The sequence below is a fragment of the Pecten maximus genome, chromosome 10, assembly GCF_902652985.1.
Source record: "Pecten maximus chromosome 10, xPecMax1.1, whole genome shotgun sequence".
Taxonomy (NCBI): domain Eukaryota; kingdom Metazoa; phylum Mollusca; class Bivalvia; order Pectinida; family Pectinidae; genus Pecten; species Pecten maximus.
Window position 1 is genome coordinate 31382927 of NC_047024.1, and position 14438 is coordinate 31397364.

The 14438-nt window shown below is 36.1% G+C and overlaps 1 long non-coding RNA gene across 1 annotated transcript; it reads left to right on the forward strand.

Moving 5' to 3' along the window:
• Window positions 1-261: 261 nt before the first annotated feature.
• LOC117335452 lies at window positions 262-1188 on the forward strand. Its single transcript, XR_004534405.1, has 2 exons — window positions 262-513; window positions 854-1188. It is a non-coding gene; the product is annotated as an uncharacterized LOC117335452 (long non-coding RNA).
• The last annotated feature ends 13250 nt before the right edge of the window (window positions 1189-14438 follow it).

A 14438-nucleotide genomic window follows, 5' to 3' on the forward strand; every position in this document is an offset into this window, starting at 1 on the left:
ACGCTGATCAAATATTATTCAACTGAGGATTTGAACGATTTGCTGAGACAGTTCTACTGTGCCGTTCGTAAACAAGATGGAACCATGTATGCTAAAAAGTCCTTAATTTCCATAAGGTAGGGATGACAAAAAGTCGCATGGTGTAGACATCATAAACAATCCATGTTTTAAGAAATCCAATGAAGTATTTAACGCTTGCATGGTGAAATTGAAAAAAGAAGGCTTGGACGAAGTTAAGCACAAAGAGATAATAAACGAAAGCGACATGGACCTGCTGTATGATTCGGGAGTATTCAACTGTGACTATCCTAAAACTCTACAACAGAAAGTTTTCTTCGAAATTATGCTGTACTTTTGTAACAGAGGGAGGGAGAATCTCAGACCGATTATACAGTTCACACAGATAATGATGGCAGGCGCTATGTGTCATCTTCAGTCTCAAGATTAACCAAGAATCACAGAGGAAATGGCAGTGATGATGATCATGATGGGGGAAGGTGTATGAACAGCCTGGTATGTATTAATTTTTTTAACATTGATAATGAATTCACATAAATATGTTTCATTGAAGTCTAGTCTGCATGAAGAAGATAATAATGTAACAACAAATCAACACTGTCAATTTTTTTCATAAATCATTTGCATTTAACAAAAGCCTTGGGGCTTTTTTTTAAAAATTTTCCTTAACTTCCTTGTTTGGAACATTTGCAGTGTAAATACACCTTTAAAAAAATCAAAATGCTAATTTAAAATAATGTGAGCATGAAACTTAATTTGATTCTTAAAAATGCTGAATGATGTTTAAAAAAGTATTCAAAATTATGAAGAAATACTTAAATTTTTCTATTTCTAGGTAACCCTAATTGTCCAGTGACAAGTTTTGAGAAATATATCTCAAAATTGAACCCTGATTGCAAGGCATTGTGGCAAAGACCCAATTCTCAGGCGACAGAACAAGCTCGTGTGTGGTATGACAACATGGTTGTTGGAAAGAATACTCTGGGCTCCATGATGCAGAAAATAAGCAAGGATGCTGGCCTAGGATGTATTTACTCTAACAATTGTATAAGGGCTACCTGTATCACAATGTTGGATAATAGTGGTTATGAGTCTCGTCATATCATTGGTATATCCAAGCACAAGTCAGAATCAAGTTTGAAACAATATTCATCCAAATTATCTGTCGGTGAAAAAAGAGAGAAATGTCTTATGCTATAGCTAGTAAGCTCACTCCAGGGTCCAAAAATTGTGAAGCATTGCCACCAAAGAAAAGTGAAAACTCGTTGATGAATAAAACATGTAGCATGAGTACTATTGAAAATGTTGTGGATGTAGATGATGATCTTGCTGCATTGTTAGCTGACAATAAAATGTTTAACTTGGAAAATATTCCACCATGCTCTCAAGCAAACTGTTGCCCGAGGCCGATCAACAGATCATCTATTGCCCTCAACCCCAGTCAACAATGGTATACTGTTGCTAGTTGCATTGATCAATTGAACGAATTTTCGTGACGTCAGAAATGCATTTGATATAGTGACTTCAGCCAAAATGACGTCATTTAGTGACGACGTCACAAACATTGTTCTTCTTATCACTACACCAGTGCAAATTATAAGAGCTATGGTCTGATGACCTTTTGTTTGTTAATGTTATATAGTCACAATGCAGAGCAAATTGAAAGTTATCTGTCCCATTTCACCTTTAAAATCATAGACCGGAAGAGATGTAATGTCTGCGACACAACATTTCGGTTCTAAGGACGATCATAAGGTAGCAGCAAGCATTGTTGCGACAGAAATAGCTCTAGGATGTCGGCTAGCAAATGATTCATCAACATTCACTATAGAAACCCACGCTATTTACCTCATTCTTCAGCACATCAGAAGAGAGCAATGTTATGACGGTATATCTGTCTAACAGTCTTAATAGAAATCAAGACAATATCTCTTTCAGAAATACCAATTTCACTTCATCCTATAACCTCAAGCTGTCATGTTATATTTGGGTTTAGGTTCCTGGACATAAGGATGTTTCTGGCAATCAAATGACAGATCGCGCCGCAAAAGCGGCATTATCACATCATGTGATTTTAATTTCTAATTTTTATTATTTTTATAATTTGTACGTAAATTTCTGATATGACAGTGGTAAAATCAATGTGTTCAATATGTAGACAACAAAATTACATTCGAACTATTGGAGATCGGTCGCCTTTGTGACAGACCAATCAACATCAACTGGTTACCTCGATCATTAATTACAGCGTAACCAGCAGGGACAACTTAAGACTATGCTGTATTATATGCGTGGCGATTTGAATTTAACTATAGTTTGTTTTCCACTTCTAGATAATAACATTCCTCCGTCACATATGTTATTTTACATGTCCAAGTTGATTCTAGATTCAAGCATTTATTTCCATATGGGTATGATGAACATTAAACAAACGAAATTAAAATAAATAGATGTCATTTGGTTTCCATGGTAACCAAAAGTAACACTATGGTGAGGCATGTATTGTCCGGACTACTCCTGGAAAACCAACTTCAATGAAGACGCGCATGAATGCTAGGGACCAGGTAATTATACATCTTTTTGTCTAATCACAAATACCTGAAAAAATCCTTAGACCAATTTGTTTAACCTGGTTATCTTATTCCATATAATATAAGACTTAAAAAGTTTCCAGAACCGTTACTATGGAAACATAATTGAGGTTTCTGATAGGTCTAAATTGAGATATTGTTCCAGATAGATGTGAATTGTAGGAGGCGACTAAAGGTAGACCCCAGCAAAATGTGCTTTCCTCTTTGTCTTTTGTTCTTCTTTTTCTGTATTTAAATTCTTTTTAGGACATCTTACCGTAAGAGTCGGGATGACCTACAGCCATCGTTTTCCGTCCGTCGTCGTCCGTTGTGCGTAAACGTAAACTTCTCTGTTGGGATTCGACTAAAACTTGCATGAAATGATCCCGAGATTGACATGACCAAATGTTATTTTTGGGTCGGTCCAAAATCTAATATGGCCGCCATCTTGAAAAACATTTCAACTTGCCTCGGTTACATGTGTGCTATTGACCTGACCTTGTGAGGATGTTAAGGAACGAAGCCGACAAAGTGGTGATATTTTTTCGGCCATATGGAAACCTTTGGTACAGTGGCCATTTTGTAACATAATTGCGCAATCATGGTTTTTCTGAACATCACCTATTTTTAAACTTCTTCTCTTATGGTATTCAGCTCGAACTTACCAGCAATGATCCTTAAATGGTCCTGACGAAGTGGTGGTATTTTTGAAGTTTGCCCATCCGTCATCTTGAAAAGACATCTCAAATTTCTCAAGATCCATGAGTAGGATTCATCTCAAACTTGCCTGAATTGGTCTTGACCGAGTGTTCTTATTTTCTAGATTGATCAGAAATCCTAGATGGCCGCCATGACCAACAACCGCTATATTTGCTTCGGAGTTCGTATACTACAATATTACAAGGATTATTAGAGTCAAATGACTACGTAGGGCCATTCGCCTCCTGTCTTCTTGTCTGTTATTTCTGTGTGTGTTTTGTTTTGTGTTTGTTTTGTTGGTGTCTAGACGTTCGTCTTCATGCCCTGGATACTGCAAGAACGCTTATATATTAAAATGTTGCCCACAGACGTGACAAACGTTGGCTCTTCATTAAACGGTGAACGCAGAATGGACTGCAATGTTGATATTACATTCACTGCTATTCAACCTGTAGTTCCATCTAACAAATGCGTTCATTTGGCAAACACCAGTACTAATGTTGGGTTCATGGCCAAGTAATATTTTTTTCATGAATCAGCAAGAACTCTGTGTATGTATGCCAGTATCCCAACCATAAGTGCAAGAGCCGACACGATTCTCCCCATAACCATGCCGTAACGCCTGAAATGCTTCCGTCTACTCCTACTCATGTCAGATGTACAACAAGCGTCAAGTAAAGAGACTAATCTTTAGGTTTAAAAAGCACACACACAAAATACTGGAAATAGTCATTTGTCATTTGATGTTTTAAAATCACACCTTGCATTCTTTTGATATTTATGTGTTATTTCTACGGTTTTAATTAAACGAGTCAACTGTAGGTCTCCCGGACACGTTAGATGTTCTATCACGTGATGGTAAAATAAAAAGTACACTTCCGTTTCACGTGAAAACCCCGTGACTGATGTTTATAGAAAATATAGCCCTGGTCAAAACTGTTGTTAGAGAAGATAAATGTGCTACTTGTTCATGCCTCTCACTAGTACCGCTAATGGCTTCTGAAGTCGGCGAGAAGGGTAGTTATTATCAGATGGATTAGAACGTTTGACATCAAGAATTCGGGTAAGGACTCGTCAGGAGAATACTTCAGATCAATGTAAGCCTGTGACAGGATACACCATTATAAACAGTACATAGGCATAACCATATTGTTATTAGATAAATGCTTGACAAAAAGTTGAGAATTTAGCCAAAAACGTTTATTATACAACTAAGAATATACATTCATGCCAAATTTTGAAAACTTGTAATTCTTGGACTAAAGAGTACCACAAAATCAACGAATTGAATGAAAAACGTTAACGTTTTTGTTTAATTGGTTTCTTTCTTGTTACAATTAGTTGATGTTAATGCATTTTATTTGTTGTTGATTTTCTGTGTGACTGTATTCTCTTTTGGTTTGATAGTAACGTTTGGCTAACATTCAAGTACACTATCGACAGGTTTCCACATGCTGCTTGAAGGTAGGGACCATCAAGATAATTTCGTGTTGATGTTGTTTACAGCCTATCAGCAATTCAATAGTGTAGATGCTAGCTACATTTTGTCTTTGAAGGCTGGGAATGCAAGCAGTCAAAACCATGTAACAAGTATAATATAAACACATGTATATTTACAGTATAATTATATAATGTATACCCCCATGTTATATAGCTTTATGTATGTTCTTCTAGCTCTTCCGGTATTAAAGTGATTAAAGTGGAAGTTGAAACCAAAGCTCACTCGAAATGACACAAGGAATTAGCTTTTGAAAATCATGTTATATTACTGCAAATTTGTTTATTTTGGCGTACTGATAGAGCAAAACTTAATCTAAACATATAGGGTGACTTGGAGCACTTATGATAATTGGCATTGAAACCAAATATAAGAAAATTGAATTATCGCAATCGTAACTTAGCGGAATGCTTACAACGCGAAACGCGCTGAAATAAGATAACCGCTAAAATTTCCATATTAGACACGAATAAACCTTTGAAAATCGCTATTCACGGGGGAAGGGTGGGTGGGAAATGATACGCACAATTCTGCCATTTTCAGGTTTGTCCAGACATACATTTTACATTGCGTTGATTGAACGTGTACTGTCTATAAATGTTTTATTCAACATAAAGCAGAGTCATCAATAGTTATCATACAGGGCATCAAGTCAAACATATTGATATACATCTCATGTATATCTATGGCAACAGACTGATGAGTATCGTATTCTTGTTCGTCGAGACAGGTATGAATTCTAGTATCAAGAGAAGATGAGCTATCTCCAATCGGGAAACGGTTTGTACGGACAGCATGACCAATGGAAGCCAGATCTGTTCTCAATCTTGGTGAATCAAAATATTTACAATGCTGACTGATGTTGAAAAGAAAGAGGTGATAGCTCCTGTCAGCGTCTGGAAAACTATACCCAGCAGAGGCTAAAGGTCAAATCGAAGTAAATTGTACCGCTTAATCATTCAGGAATGCAAGGTCTTCATTCTCACACGACGGTTAAAAGGTCAGTTGTTGAGTACTGGCAAATGATTATCAACCTGATATACCTAATTGGTAGCAAACTCATTATCAGTGGTAAGACATTAAGGGCGAACACAAGAAGGAAGTTTACAGAATGGATATTATCTCGTATTTCTACAAAGATTTCCGTTATGTCATTTCCTGTTGAGTTTGTTGTTATGAGGCTGGTTTTGTATTTTGCATGGTGTGTCAGACAATATTGAAACTGTAAATCTAAGAAATGAAGAGAAAAAGTATACATACAAGTTAAATGCAAGAAGAAAACACGACATTTCAATGCGATCTTTACAACCCAATTAAAAACGCTTTTATGGTGATAAAGTGCTCATTATTTTCTGTCTCTGTCTCCTCATAACCTTTGTTATTCTGTAGCACTACACAAATATGCCCAAAAGCTACCTCTGTCATAATTTCTCTTTCCTGTACATTAGTTTCCGTCCGTTGTAACACATTTCCATATTCAGGTTGTCTTCCGAATTAACCATTATTCCATATTATTCTCAACATTATGTTCTGTTTGGTATAGATGTTTTTTTCCTATAGTGAGTAAACCTGCCTTTGCGGCCACTTGAATTATTTCTTTTACATAATGTACCAACTGTTATTATTATCATTATTGGCACTTTTGAAAGTAAATTGAGTTTATTCGTTTTTTTAATTACCCTTGAGTGGTCTCTTAATACATATTCGACTATAAAATATTATGTTGTCTTGAGTTTTTTTTGAAGATTGGTAAATTCCGATTTAGTAAGTAGGGCGTAAGAATTGTACCTGCTGCCCCCATTGCATGATCGTAAGGCGACTAAATTTGGGATCTTATCTTTTCTCTTCTGTCTGAACAACTTTCTTCTTCCTAATGTCTCCCTTGGCAATGCCTCTCTTTTGGCCTTTAGGTGAGCGTTCGCCGCTGTGCGGAATGCTTTGGGTTCTGTCCCCTAGCCGAGACATACCATGATACCAGAGTCTTTAATGGTCATCTATATAGCAGAATTATGTTGAATTTCAAACACGAATAAATAGCTTACAATTTGCACAAAAATAGGCATGTAATATACCAAAATGTTTGTTTGGACATGTAGTGTCTTAAAATCACAACTATAATTTGATGTAGATGCTAACAATTTCTTCTATAGAGTTACTTTGTGGTAAGTTGTTGCATGGAATAATTCTAAGCCACAAAAATAACCAAACCTGAAAAATAGTCCAGCTGTTATGCTCACAGGTGTCTATAGCACAGGGTAGGAGCATTTGTTTGACCGGATTTGACTTTATATAGGTATAAACACATATTTAGTTTTGACCTTGAAATGAAAATGGCGGCTGTGGATGATATTACACAAATATGGCATAAAGGGAGGCATTTCAGCCATTAAAAATGCTCCTATATCATACATTTAAGACATCTGATTATAGTAAGAATGACCATTTTAAGATAAATTGTCAAACTGGTGAGTTTTGGGCCTTTTTCAGAAATATGTTTTTTACCCCAAACTCAACGGATGAACATTTTTTCCTAAAAACAGTCTTCCTGCCATGTCTAGAGTTCTCTATAGTATCTAATATGAGCATTTTTGGCGTTTGAAATACCTTCTTATATGCCATAATTGTCTGATCTTATTCACAACCGCCATTTGCATTCCAAGGTCTAAATAAAATCAGTGTTAATACATATCATAAAGTCCAATCTAGTCAAACCAATGCTCCTAGTTTGTGCTTTAGACCCTTGTGAGCAAAACGACATGACTGTTTTGCACAATAAATGAGATACGAATGAGTTAATTATGTCCCCCTGAAACATGCATTTTCCTCATGTTTTGTTGAAATTTACGAACTACTGAACAAATTGAATGTCAACAGCAAGGCCCAAAGTTTGACATGATACATATCAAAATTTTATCAAGTTACTTCTATTAAATTGCATCCTAGTAGGGATGTATAGCCTTGTAAATATCAACTGTTTTGGCTGGATTTGCTGTTTAGATGCCCCTTAAACATGTTAGTTGCTACTCCTGCTTAGCGTTCAGCATATTTGGAGTGGGACGACTGGTTCACCCGTTGTCAGTATAATATGACCGGATGGGGTGTCCTGCTGGGTGTCTTCGGCAGTATGCCTAAGTGAGGTAGAACTATAAATCGGCAAAAGTTCCGGCCTATCACAAGGAGACTTCTCACAAACATACTGCAGCCTTCAAAAACACACATACCCACTCACCACACGCATGCATATTGCAGACTGCGACACTGTGACAAAAAAAAGGGACCTCGGGAAATCCCACGATCGCGACACTTGGACAAAACGGGAACTCGGAACATCCTTATCCAATGATCGCGACACTTGGACAAATCGGGACCTCGGAACACGTGTGTATTCCTACACATGCGAAAGCCAAAAGGCTATATAAAAGTCAATTGCTTCCAAATCAACGCGTCAAAAAATAAATACTTATACGCCTTTAAAGTAAATAGCAAAAGTGTTCAAAAGTATTTTCCACTATATACCGAAAGGTATGAGTGAAATATTTGGCGGTCTTGCTTTACAAAATAATGCCGATGTTGCCAATATTGATGTTGTTAACATATTTGCGCTTTTAACGATCAGAGAGCATTAATATGTTCATTACTTAAAGATATTTCTTTACAGTATCTTGAGAATATAGCGTGCAACAAGATTAATTACAGAGGGAGTATATTTCGATTTAGAGAAAGTCCGTGGTGTTTACGATATATCCCAGATAAGGTTTAAGAGAACTCGAAAACCACTATCACATCAGACGTTAAAGTGTAGAGTGTTTAAGTTTAAGATTACGCTTCTGAGATGTTTAAAAATAACTTTAAAAATCACCTGACAGAAAAATTCCGTCGTATTAAAAAGTTCTTGTCTGGAATTTCATTTTTTTTCGAAACCAAGATCTAAGCTCCTTCAGTGTGAATCATCCCTTAAATCCTAAAATAACTTCCATCAATAGTCTGTCTGACTCTTATTTCTTCCCCACATTACCCCCTCACCATCGACAGGCATTCCTGTACGTTGGCGTGGTGCCAACACGCCTCCTCAAGAAACAGGAAGTGTTTGTTGAATACCTGTGATTTCCTATTACCACGACACGCCCCACGTGAAATATGATTGAGTATGTAAGTAAATTAGCATCCCGTGAGAATACAATTACACTAGAATAACATTTATTATCTAAAGGCAGTTCAAGGTAGTTCATGTATTTGCGTAACGCACGCTTTATGCATCTTGGAATTTCATTAATAATTTCGGTAACATCTGATAATGAATCTGTACTTCGGTGTCAAAATATTGACATGTATAACGTGGATTCCGATATAGCGAGTATCTAGACATAATCTTGCCTCCAGTTGTATTATTACTTTTGCGGGGTTCCTGAACAGACAGGTTTAGTTTCGAAAATGGCATTATCGCTACCTATCACTATTTCTGAAATCGAGATGACGAATGAACTGTATCGACCTGCAGCTTACACAAGAAAACAATAACTTCCATCAGGAAAATGCTAATTTTTGTCTACTTGAAAGCGGTTAATCTGTTTAAAATATTTGTTTGGCGTGGTCATTTCTTTATTGTCTGTTTCTGTTTGAAAAAAAAACTACTTTTAAGCCACCGTTTACTGGCCCTTGTGGCCTGTTTTTTGTATTGACGAGCTCTTCAGAATATAATAATAATCTAGGTATCAATGACGTCACTTGCTGGCTGAAACCCGAGATAAAGATACACTTGTATATTAAATAAGTTTTAAAAATAAACAGTCCAAAACATTTCAAACCACTGTGTTGTCGATGAGATCTCATTTTTTTCTTTTAATTTCATTATCAATTATCAATTTTAGTTAGATATCGGTTAGCTTTGTAAATATTTTTTTGTTGTGTGGTGGCAGTATACAATTAAATAGTTTTGATAATGTGGATACATGCTTATTAACAAGAATAAAACTGTTTCATTAATGAATCCTAAATCTACTGAACGCAAAAGACAAATAGTTTTTTTTAAAAGGACGTGTTTATTTTTTATTATCATTACGGATAAAAACTATGTATGCTATAATTCGACAGCCTTAGTCTAAGTCACGTATGTACTTCGCACACAGAAGAAACCATCTTTAAATGGCCATCGCTGTTTATATGACGTTAAACAATTTCAAACTAAAACAATCTCGTTTTTAAAATTCAATTAATTAATGTTGTTGTAAGAATGGTACTTGATGCAACTCTGCTTGCATTCAGACACGACTTGTACGCGTCCTTGTGACATCAAATATATATTTTAACATCCTTGCCAAGGATATTTAATGAAACATACCAAATGGATGAAGGGAACATTCCTTTCTGATGTGATATAATTCATCCAGTGAATCCTGTGGTTATTAATAAACGTTAAAAAGTGTATTTACGTCAGCGAATTATATAAGAAATATGATTTGGCAGCAAAATCTGTAATCAGTATCCTCATAACATTCAAGCGATGTTAATATATTGATAAAATCAGGTTGTTCCCTGCCATACCTGCCGTCGAGAGGAGATATTTAAGATTATATCTGAGAATGAGAAGACAACGTATGTTTAATCTGACTGGATGTAATCACATCAAGTAAATGATTGCCGTGTCGGGACGATAAGATAGGGAGTGTTAATCCGTCTCAACTCGATCAGCGGAGAAGTTGTTTCCATTTATTGTGGATTAGGTACGCCCCCTAGGGCAAACCTCGGATTAAGTACATATGTTCTGTTCATGTTTCAAATCTGATAAAAATGTTACAGTGGAATATCATTTAAACTAGTGTGGGCACTTCATCTACCATTAGAGCAGTTGCCATGATACATACTGGACACCCTGTGAAGCATTGGTGACATACTGGCTACCGACCTCAATGTTTTGCTATGAATCGTCTTTATAGACTCTTTACAACCCCCAACCCATTTAGTTTGAAACTGAAGAGACTTCATTAAATATCAATTTTACTTTTTTTTGTAGAGCAAGTATCTGTTTATTCAGGGTTTACTAAAAGACCTTCATCTCTAGTACTATTGCCATCACATGAAAAATCACTAGGTTGTGTTGTCTTTAAAAAAGGGTGAAATAAGTCAGAAGTAAAAACAAACTAAATGTCTTCGGAAATAGTTTCCAGTGTAAAACTGCTGTGTTGTAGTAACATGGAAGCGCCCGGATGTACATGTAAGGAAAATTGTCTGTAAATGTTTTGTAGTTATAAACCAAATTGCGCCGAGATGGAACAAAAATTACATTAATGTGTTTTTGCATCAATTCGCTAATGGAGGAATCGTGTTTGGCTGATGTGAGTTAAGAGAACCAAAAGAAGGGTTTTGTTTTAATGCTGCGGGTTGAAGATGCCAGCGTATAACTGCAATATCTGAATGCTCAGTCAGACTGCTATCCTTCGATCTGTAGTGGGCGTGAAGTATACATCTATCAATTTCGGGCCATAGAAGTAGACTCATTTGCTCTCCGTTACTATATTTGATTTAAGTGGCTTACGTAATACAAACCTGCAGTACATAAATGTATTTGAAGATTTTCTTCTTTCGAATAATTATAGATGAACATTGAAACCCACAACTCATACTAGAATAAAAAGATATCCATTCATCAACAGCTGACGGTATCGCCACCTATCGTTATCTACAACCCACAGACTACGTAGCGGTTATCTACAATATATCGCCATTATTAGGGTTACCTACAACCTATCTCCATTATTCGGGTTACCTACAACCTATCTCCATTATTAGGGTTACCTACAACCTATCTCCATTATAAGGGTTACCTACAACCTATCTCCATTTTTAGGGTTACCTACAACCTATCTCCATTATAAGGGTTACCTACAACCTATCTCCATTATAAGGGTTACCAACAACCTATCTCCATTATTAGGGTTACCTACAACCTATCTCCATTATAAGGGTTACCTACAACCTATCTCCATTATTAGGTTTACCTACAACCTATCTCCATTATAAGGGTTACCTACAACCTATCTCCATTATTAAGGTCACCTACAACCTATCTCCATTATTAGGTTTACCTACAACCTATCTCCATTATAAGGGTTACCTACAACCTATCCATTATAAGGGTTACCTACAACCTATCTCCATTATTAGGGCTACCTACAACCTATCTCCATTATTAAGGTCACCTACAACCTATCTCCATTATTAAGGTCACCTACAACCTATCGCCATTATTAGGGTTACCTACAACCTATCTCCATTATTAGGGCTACCTACAACCTATCTCCATTATTAGGGCTACCTACAACCTATCGCCATTATTCGGGTTACCTACAATCTATCTCCATTTTTAGGGTTACCTACAACCTATCGCCATTATTAAGGTCACCTACAACCTATCTCCATTATTAGGGCTACCTACAACCTATCTCCATTATTAGGGCTACTTACAACATACCGCTATCAATAAGGCTACCTACAACCTAGCACCATTATTAAATTTACCTGCATGTACAACCTACCGCTATATTAAGGTTACCTAAAATATACCGCTATATTAAGGTTACCTAAAATATACCGCTATTTTAAGGTTACCTACAACCTAGCTACCCTGATATTAGGGTTTCCTACAACCTACCCCTATATTAAGGTTTCCTAAAATCTACCGCTATATTAAGGTTACCTACAACCTACAGCTATTAATAAGGTTACCTACAACCTAGAACCATTATTAAGGTTACCTACATGTACAACCTACCGCTATGTTAAGGTTACCTAAACTCTACCGCTATATTAAGGTTACCTACAACCTACCGCTATATTAAAGTTACCAACAACCTAACTCTATATTAAAGTTAAGGTTACCTACAACCTACCGCTATATTAAGGTTAAGGTTACCTACAATCTACCGTTATATTAAGGTTACCTAAACTCTACCGTTATATTAAGGTTACCTAAACTCTACCGTTATATTAAGGTTACCTACAACCTCCAGCTATTTTAAGGTTACCTACAACCTACCGCTATATTAAGGTTAAGGTTACCTAAAAACTACCGCTATATTAAGGTTTCCAACAACCTAGCTACCCCTATATTAAGGTTTCCTAAAATCTACCGCTATGTTAAGGTTACCTACAACCTAGCTACCCCTATATTAGGGTTTCCTAAAATCTACCGCTATATGAAGGTTACCTAAAATATACCGCTATATTAAGGTTACCTACAACCTCCAGCTATTTTAAGGTTACCAACAACCCACCGCTATATTAAGGTTACCTGCAACTTTCACCTGTATTAGGATCTTGCGTTTTGATTTATTTAAAGTTTTTATTTCCGCTATCGATATTTAGAAATACGTAGGTTGGCCCGAAATCAAAGACGGATAGCTACACGGCAGCATAATTGTGTTCAGAAAAGCATGTTACAGAAGTTTGTAACGCAGACTTTGGACACGACATATCTTTAATTAAGAAATTCCAAGTTTCTTCTGTCATATAAAAAGTACTTTCTTCTAACGCGGTTGAGACAGATGGTCCGTCGATATATTAAGATTCAAAGGTGTTGTGGAATGGTGCTTATAGCTGCCTAACTGCCGATGTTGGAATACAGTTATTTTAGGCGCGTTCATGTTGTTGTTTATGTCAATCAGAATTACACCAGGAATTTCAGGCGATAAAAAAGTGAAAGGTGCCAACATACTCTTTTAGGATTTCAGATTTGATCTAACATGTCTTAGAATATGCATTTATTATGTAGGAGAATATTTTTCCAGTTATGAAAATGAAACGAGAAGTAGTTAATTTCCGGAAATTTGAAACGTTTCGCAATGGTTGACTTGTGTAATTGTGCTATATGTACTAATATAACCCGTACTGATCGACTGGTTTATTTGTGCTATATGTACTAACCCGTGCTGATCGACTGGTTTAATTGTGCTCTATGTACTTACCCGTACTGATTGACTAGTGTAATTGTGATATTTGTACTAACCCGTACGGATTGACTGGTTTAATTGTGCTCTATGTACTTACCCGTACTGATTGACTAGTGTAATTGTGATATTTGTACTAACCCGTACGGATTGACTAGTGTAATTGTGCTATATGTTCTAACTCTTACTAATTGACTGGCTTAATTGTGCTATTTGTACTTAACCCGTACTGATTTGCTGGTATTAATTCCTAACGGTCCATCAACTCTTTAAAAGTCATAAAGACCAACAAATTGTGAGCAACATGGTCATAAAACGAAACAACAAACAAACAATATATTCGAAAATGAATTTAAAAATATTAATCAGATTTAGATATAATTTAAGTTGACAAGTGTGGCCTATATGAAGTCATATACTATGGTACAGACCGACAGTTATGAGACAAATTTAATTGTGCTATAAGTTTTAACCCGTACTGATTGGCTGGTTATGAATGCTACATATGTATATACATGTACAAATCAGTACTGATTGGCTGTTTAAATTGTGATATATGCTCTAACCGAATTGATTGGCTGGTTTAATTGTGTTATATTTAGAAATCCATGCTAATTGGCCGGTTTAATTTTGTTATATATAGTTACCCGTAGTGATTTCATGGGGTTTCATGAAGAATTTCCACTGAATGGCTGGTTTAAATGTTTACTA